Source organism: Bos grunniens, chromosome 18 (assembly GCF_055505025.1).
Source record: "Bos grunniens cultivar Pamir isolate PY7600 chromosome 18, Bosgru_T2T1.0, whole genome shotgun sequence".
NCBI lineage: Eukaryota > Metazoa > Chordata > Mammalia > Artiodactyla > Bovidae > Bos > Bos grunniens.
The window spans coordinates 18,961,993-18,970,743 of NC_141182.1; the positions used below are offsets into that span (position 1 = coordinate 18,961,993).

The window sequence follows — 8,751 nt, forward strand, 5'->3', positions numbered from 1 at the left end:
TTGTTACTTTGAACATCAACCCTGCCTGCTAGCCATCTCCTCTCCCTGAGAGTATAGAAAGGCTAGCTCTGGGGGATCATCCCAGAGGCCAAGGGCAGGTGCTAGGAGCTGAGGCCATGCTGGGAGCTGGCTCTCCCCTTGAAAGTGAAGCCACGGGCTTCAGGCTTACTGGCCCTGGGCACCACTGGGGTCTCCTCCTGCTTCCACTGGAATCAAACCTGCCTGGGCCCTTTTTCCAAGTCAGCTGAAAAGTTTCTAATCTCTTTGCAAAGTGTCAAGTGTCTTCCAGTGCCTTGAAAGGTGATTTTCTAAAAGCAGATCAAACAGTTTTGACATTTGCTGCCAAGCCATTTAAAGTCCTACTACAGGCTTGCCGCTGGCCTCGGCGGCTTGACTGGCTGCAGATAAAGGCTGAAGCGGCATCACTCGTCACAGAGACGAGGAGCCTGCTCGTGGGAGCCGCATCCTGGAGAGAAACATATTCTGTAAAAGTTAATCTGCTGCTTTGTCTTGGCCAAAAATTTATGCTTTCATGAAAGCCAGGCCCTGGCCCCCAATTGAATTCTGCACACACATTTTTTTAATTTGCTGGAATTTGCAAAAACACATCAGTGGCCCTGCTGCCTTGGGCTTTTCATGTTCAGCAAAATAATCCCACGGCATCGCCTTCAAAGGGCTCTCAGCATCACACTCTCCCCAGTTCTATTCCAGCTTTCCAAAGAGGGAGCTGAATGGTGCTTGTGATAGAGCCTGTGGACAGCATGGGGCTGGGGGTCACTCGTCCACTGTGCTGTGAGGGGCTGCCAGCCAGGCCCGTCCAGAATGGGCTTGCTGCCTCGGATACCTGCAAGGGTCAGGCCAGGCAAGGAAGTGAGCCAAGAGAGCCAGGGGCGAACACTGAGGGGTGGTGAGGACTGAGGCGAGCAGGAATCGGTGGGTCCTACTACACGGGGCAGCTGGCCTTGGCGTAGAGCAATTGTTGCCATGTGGGGACGCGAGCCCAGTGCCCTCAGAGTTTCCCGTTTCCCTCAAGAAGCAGAACATTTGGCATTTAAAAAATGTGAAATCCGTCCATTTTTAAATGTTGGACCCAATTCTCTTCAAACACTCTGCAGGCCAAACCAAACATGTCCGCTGGCTGAATCCGGCTTGCAGGGTTGCTGGTTTGCAGTCTTTGATGGAGGAGGCAGAGATAAGATGTGGGAAGGGCAGACTCACCTTTTTTTGCTTTAATCTGAGAGATCGTCTGGTTCCAAGGTCTCAGATGGGGAAACTGAGGCCCATCTCTGTGAGATCTCACCACTCTTCCTCCTCCACCTAATGCCTTTCTCCTCCAAGACTTAAGGATGTTATTCCCCAAGATATGAGATTTAAAGGGTGACATTTCCCCAGAACTTGCATTTTAATAAAGGAGTTCTAAAGGCCTTTATAGGGCTTCCCAGGTGGCTTAGTGGTAAAAAAGCCGCCTGCCAATGCAGGAGATGTGGGTTTGATCCCTGGGCTGGGAAGATCTTCTAGAGGAGTTCATGGCAACCCACTCCAGTATTCTTGCCGGGAGAATCCCATGGAGAGAGGAGCCTCGTGGTCTGCAGTCCATGCGGTCGCAAAGAGCTGGACATGACTAAAGCAACTGAGCACACACGCATGCACACAAAGGCCTTTGTAACTCAAGGAAATGCCTCTCTTTAGTGGTGGGATTGGAGAAGGAAATGGCAAACCACTCCAGTACTGTTGCCAGGAAAATTCCATGGACAGAGGAGCCTAGCAGGCTACAGTCCATGGGATCGCAAGAGTCAGACAGGCCTTACTGACTAATGCACCAATGGTGGGATTTCAGACAAAGTGACAGGGCAGAAGGATGAGGGCTTTTCAGAAGTCCCTCAAAGGGCTTCCCTGGTGGCTCGGTGGTAAAGAATCTGCCTGCCAGTGCGAGAGACGTGGATTCGATCCCTGATCTGGGAAGATCCCACATGCCACAGAGCAACTAAGCCCGAGTCCCACAACTCCTGAGCCTCTGCTCTAAGGCCTGTACTCCGCAACAAGAGAAGCCACTGCAATGAGAAGCCCCGCTCACTACAACTAGAGAAAAGCTTGCACAGCAACGAAGACCCAGCACAGACAAAAATATAATAAATAAATAGAATTAAAAAAAAAAGTCCTTCAAATGTTATATGACTGTCCACTCTGCTCAGTCCCAAATGGTTTGGGATAGGTTCTTCTCCCACAAACCTTCTGGGGGCACAACTTGGCCCCCGTGGGAAGCAGGACCACTGGAGCTCTGGGGTGCACGTTTGGCATCTCCACACCTGCCATCTGGCATGAACCTCCCAAGGTGGCTCTGACTCTGGCTGATGGCTGGCATGGGAGGTGGTGCCTGCCTCCCTGGGTGCTCAGGAGAACAAGTTAAATTCAAGTTGCAAAATATGCCCAGGACATGATCCGGGCTCAGCCAGAGCAGAAGCAGTTTGCCACAGGGAGAGGATGGCATTTTCACCTTCTCTGCCCCGGTCAGCGAGGCTTCTCTCCTGCCCCTGCTCCTGCCCATGTCCTCATCCTGCCCTCACCCCTCGTCATGTGCAGCCTGTCAGAGCCCTGGCCACCAAATTAGCCCTTTGTGATTTTATTTGGCTTTTATTGGCTCAAGCTGGATGCTGGAGATGGAGCCAGATGTGAGGCCCCAGGACCACTTGAAAGGCCAGGTAATTAGCAGCATCTGCCTTGGCCTTCTTATCTTGACAGGCGGACATACAGAGCAGTGACCTGGGAGCTGGAAGGCAGCTGCCTTCTCCACATTAAATGAGGCAAAGGCCAAAGGGGAACCTGACTCAGCCTGGAATGCCACCATCTGTGTGTGCGTTTGCATGTGTGTGCAAACGTGAGAGTGAGCATACTGAAGAATTATCCCCTCCACCCACTGCTCTCTTGTCCCCACATTCAGGAAGAACCATCTGCCAACCTCTAAACACCTAAGGGAGAATTATTATTTTAAAGTTGAGGAATAATTTATTGTTGTTTGTTTTTAGTCACTAGATCAAGTCTGACTCTTTTGCGACCCCATGGACTGTATCCTGCCAGGCTCTTCTGTCCATGGGATTTCCCAGGCAAGGATACTGGAGTGGGTTTGCCATTTCCTTCTCCAGGGGATCTTTGCGACCTAGGGATTGAACCCATGTCTCTTGTGTCTTCTGCTTGGTAGGCAGATTCTTTACCATTGAGCCGCCAAGGAGGCCTTGAGGAATAATTTACATACAGTAAAGCATATGATTATTTCTTTTGCTCTCCCCCTCCACCTGTGGGATCTTCATTCTCTGACCAAGGATCGAACCCACACCCCCAGTGTTGGAAGCATGGAGGCTTAATCACTGGACCACCAGTTCAGTTCAGTTCAGTTCAGACGCTCAGTCGTGTCTGACTTTGCAACCCCATGAACCTCAGCATGCCAGGCCTCCCTGTCCATAACCAACTCCCGGAGTCTACCCAAACTCATGTCCATTAGAGAAGCCCCAAAATGTGTGATCATAAGTATTAATATTTAGTTTGATGAGTTTTCACAAATGAGTAATATTCACATAAAATCTATATCCTAATGAAGATATAAAACATTTTCATTACCCCAGAAAGTTCATGATTCCCCTCTTCAATGAACCCTCTCCTTTCCCACACACAGGGAGCTATAGTTTTGATTTCTATTGCTATAGTTTAGTTTTTGCCTGCTCTTAAATATCACGTAAATGGAGGTTTTTCCTGTGGTCATGTATGGAGGTGAGAGTTGGACTGTGAAGAAGGCTGAGCACCGAAGAATTGATGCTTTTGAATTGTGGTGTTGGAGAAGACTCTTGAGAGTCCCTTGGACTGCAAGGAGATCCAACCAGTCCATTCTGAAGGAAATCAGCCCTGGGATTTCTTTGGAAGGAATGATGCTGAAGCTGAAACTCCAGTACTTTGGCCACCTCACACGAAGAGTTGACTCACTGGAAAAGACTCTGATGCTGGGAGGGATTGGAGGCAAGAGGAGAAGGGGATGACAGAGGATGAGACGGCTGGATGGCATCACTGACTCGATGGACGTGAGTCTGAGTGAACTCCGGGAGTTGGTGATAGACAGGGAGGCCTGGTGTGCTGCGATTCATGGGGTCGCAAAGAGTTGGACACGACTGAGCGACTGAACTGAACTGAAATGGAATCATGGAATATACATATAAACTCACAATTTTTTGTGTCTCGCTTCTTCTGGGCAACATAATGTTTTTGGGAGTCATCCAAGTTGTTACCTATATCAGTAGTTAATTTCTTCTTATTGCTGAGTGTTATTCCATCTTGTAAATGTTTCACAGTCTGTTTATCTAGTTTCTGGTTGATGGATAATTCTGGCTTTTGGTGAATATGAACAAATAAGTGTATTAGTTTTCAATGGCTACACCACGAATTGCCATAAACTTAATGGCTTAAAACAGCACAAATATATTATCTCACAGTCTCTATAGATTAGGTGTCCAAGGCAGGGATTAGTGGGGTCCTCTGCTACCAGTCTCATCTGGCTGGAACTAAGGTGTCTGCTAAGGCTGGGTCTCATCTTAACCTCAGGATCCTCTACTAAGTGTATAGAAGTGTTGGCAGAATTCAGTTCCTTGTGGTTGTTGGACAGAAGTTCTTAGCTCTCAGAGGTCACTGTCCATTCCTTGCCACATGACCCTCTCCACAACATTGCAGTTTGCTTCTTCAAGGCCAACAGGGGTACATCTGCTGCTGCTTAAAATCTCTCTGACTTCTTCCGTCTCTGACCTCTGACTGTAAAGTGCTCACCCAATTAGGTCAGGCCCACACAGGATAATCTCCCCTTTGATTAAAGTCAGGTGATTAGGGACAGCTGGAAAATCTCTTCACCATTGTCACATAACATAACCCATAATACTCTGGGCAGGAATTCTAGGAGATTGGAATCTTGGGAGCCATCTTGGAATTCTGTCTACGACAAGCAACTCCGAACATTCTGGAATTATTTTGATATTCAAGTGTGCATCTTTAAAAAAATCAGAGCATTTCCCATTGAGCTAAAACAACACAATCCCACTTAAAATAATTATTTCTAAATATCATCTTATACCTGCCCCATATTTAGTGAGGGGAGCGGTTGTCTTAGCAATGTGTTTTAGCTGGTTTGTCCAAAGCAGGGTCTTGTCTAGGACCTTTCAGTCCTCTGGGCACATGTCTTTTCCATTGCTCTCCATCCATCACAGTGCTCTTTACTGCGGCTGGTTGAAGACAGTGGCTCTATCATCTGGCCGACGATTCTGCCCTCTGGACTAGGGTGGTGGCTTCCTTTAGGTACCATTTAGCTCGTTCCCTTATCCACTGTACATCCTGTGACCTGGACGTCGAATCTGAAGTTCGATGGCCCCAGGTAAACATTTGTTGGCTGGAACACATCATGAGAAATGCTGAGAGCACCCCCTGTATCACTTGAGGAGAACATGATCTGTGGTGGTTCTATTGTTGGTGCTTCTCTGGTGGCTCAGATGGTAAAGAGCGCCTAAAACGCAAGAGACCCAAGTTCAATCCCTGGGTTGGGAAGATCCCCTTGCAAAGGAAATGGTAACCCACTCCAGTATTCTTGCCTGGAGAGCCCCATGGACAGAGGAGCCTGGCGGGGTATAGTCCACAGGGTCGCAAAGAGCTGGACATGACTGAGCGACTTTCACTTTCACGTATTGTTGGTGCAGGACTGACTCTTGGATCAAGGTGGGCTTAACCCTTCCAGTTCTGTTTCTTTCCTCCTAAGTCATAAAGAAATCTGTGGGGTCTTTCTTTGTGTAATTCAAGTGTCCACTTATGCATCCACTGTTCACCTAAAGGTTTTAACAAATCAATTGATAATCCTTGCCTGATTCAGTGACTTCATTAGGGCCAAGGGTGGACTTGGGACCTAGCATTTCCATTCTGTAAGGCGAGGATTTGGTCTGAAATCTGCCTGGCTTTGGTTCCAGGAGGCCTATCCTCCCTCCATCTGGGACCATCTGTCATAGACCCTCACCAGGCCCAGGGGCAGAGGTGGCCTGAGATGGGAGTGGATGGGGAGACATAGTCCCACAGCAACACGCATGCAAGTCAGGTATAATGCATTACTTCACATTATTTCACTGGCCTCCAGGAGGCCAGCTCATGTCACTGTTGAGTCTCTGGGCCCTGGGGCAGGTTGTCCATGAGTGCCAAGTCACTTTAGTCATGTCCAACTCTTTGTGATCCATGGACTGTAGCTCGCCAGGCTCCTCTATCCCTGGGATTCTCCAAGCAAGGATACTGGGGTGGGTTGCCATGCCCTCCTCCAGAGGATATTCCTGACCCAGGAACTGAACCCGTGTCTCTTACTTCTCCTGCACTGGCAGGCTGGTTCGTTACTACTAGTGCCACCTGGGAAGCCCATGTCACGGGCCTCCCAAATGCTTCTTGACAAATGAATGCATGGTAAATGGATGATTGAATGCTTATCTAGCTCTAACACTGGGCTTCTGATCATCTTGAAGTCTATACCTATCTTTGGGTCCCCCAGTTCTTTCTTAGGCTAGAGTCAATTCACGAGACTGAGCAATGCACCAGGAGACCACCCAGTGGGTCTTCGATTGGTACTTGCTTTCACCTTGGTGTGCTGAAGGCCCTCCTCCTCCCAGTGCCTTAGTGGGCCTGGCTGGGGTTCTAGCTTCCTCAGGTGGAGCTCAGCCCACCTGCTGGACTGGACTCTTCGAGACACTCTCTTATTCTCTGGGGTCCCATCACAGTGAACTAGCCAGGCCAAGCTGTGGCTGGAGGTATGACCATGCAACAATGGCGTTGCAACCCAACCATGGGTGCCTATCAGATCCCAAACATGGGGACACTTTGGCGAGTTTGGGTGGGGTGCAGATGCTCTCCAGATAGCACTCGCTCCACCCCAGTCTCCCTCCTGGAAAAGGGCTCAGCTGTTGGGCTCTGACTCCAGGCCAGCTGCCCCTCCTGTGGAGAAACCTGCCTTTAATTTAGATGTTCTATTTCTTTCTCCTTGGAAAAGTCTTTGTGGTACCAATTAAGGAACACTTTCATCCCCTCCTGTGTGAGCAGTGAGGAATTTGGGGACAGCCTATGAATGGCTCCTTTCCACACTAATTCCAAAGGCAGAGTGACTTTTTCTGGGGAAGGATACCTGGCCAGAGGCTCTGGGTGGGTCCTTCCCAGTGGTGTGGAGGTTGGCACCCATGGAGGGCTTGCTCTGTGCCAGGCACTGTGCCCAGCGCACCTGTAGGGACCACCTCACTGCATCTTCCCAGCCACCCTAAGGAAGGTCTATTGTCATCCATGGTTTACAGATGAGGAAACTGAGGCTCAGGGAGGTCAGTGTCCTGTTCAAGGCCAGGCGAGTGGTGGATGGTGGAGCACAAATATGAACCCAGCTTGGTCCGATTACAGGGTCATGATGGCCTAAAGTGGTTCATGATGTCAAGAAAGTATGTTATTTGGTGTCTTTATTATAGGACATCAGATCCAGAAAAATGCATGACCTGGGCCAGATGTGGCCACATTTCGCACAATTTAGTGTTTATTCTTCTACATGGAGTCTCCTGTGTGTCTGTGTGAAGTCCCTGGATCGGGTCTGCAGATCCCGGAAGATCCCAGGTTGACTTGGATCTTGAACTTCTATTTGGGTGTTTTAGGCTCTGCCCAGTCTGTTCCTTTCGTGCTACCCAGCCTGAGTCCCCACTGTATTTCTCACACCTTCTATTCTGTGTGAGTCTGTAGTCGCTCAGTCATATGTGATCCTTTGGACTATAGCCAGATAGGCTCCTCTGTCCATGGGGTTCTTCAGGCAAGAATGCTGGAGTGGGTTGCCATTTCCTTCTCCAAGGGATCTTCCCAACCCAGGAATTGAATGCATGTCTCCTGTGTTTCCTTCATTGCAGGCGGATTCTTTACCCAATGAACGAGTAGGGAAGAACCAGTGGCTGTTCTGAGTGCACCAAAGTGGTCCCACTGTTCTGGTCTTGGAGGATTTGCTTGGCTTCGACACTCCCTGAGTCTGGAACACTGATGGACTGCTTCTCTCTCGATATTCCAGAGACAAGGATCATTTGGTCTATCATGAGAATTCTGCATCCCTTCACACATCTATCAGAAAGCTGATCATACTGTATTGCAATTTCTTTAAGCTCAGAAAAAATTTATAATATCCGGAAAGTTATAACCTAACAATTATCAATATGCCCACCACCCATAACTAACATATGACAAAATTTTGTTATCTCTGCTTCAAATAGTTTTTCAAAAATAAAAGATACACCATACCACTTAAAACATGAAAGTCCTATCAGAAGCCCTTATGTATTCATTCTTTTCCTCCCTTCTCAAAAACTGTCACTGTGATCTGTTTGGTGAGCCAGCTCACATTTTTATATCTTTATTACAGTTTTGTCCAGCAATAAATAATATATAATATTGCCTCTTCTGTCTAAAATCTTCACATGTTCATATCATTTAGTATCTTGCTTTTATGCATAAGTTTATATTTTAGAAAAATTTTGAGATTTTGTTGATCGGTCTGGTTCTGGGGGTTGTGTTTAGCAGGGATTACACATCAGTCAGCAGATGCAATCGAGGCTACTACTTGCTTGAGTTTACAATTGTTTACTATCATATTCCAGGATCCATCTGTTATTCAGGAGTCAGATTAGTGAATTCAGTGGGAATAGGAGAGATCCCACAACTCCATGCCCTTTAGGTTTTAAG

The 8,751-nt window shown here is 48.0% G+C and overlaps 1 long non-coding RNA gene across 1 annotated transcript in view; it reads left to right on the top strand.

The window, feature by feature from the left end:
• The window catches only part of LOC147353194 (uncharacterized), a 40,897-nt gene extending 32,571 nt beyond the window's left edge, over nt 1-8,326 (top strand). Inside the window, exon 2 of the long non-coding RNA XR_015145451.1 lies at nt 7,929-8,326. This is a non-coding gene — a long non-coding RNA (uncharacterized LOC147353194). The remainder of the gene's footprint in view (nt 1-7,928) is intronic.
• The last annotated feature ends 425 nt before the right edge of the window (nt 8,327-8,751 follow it).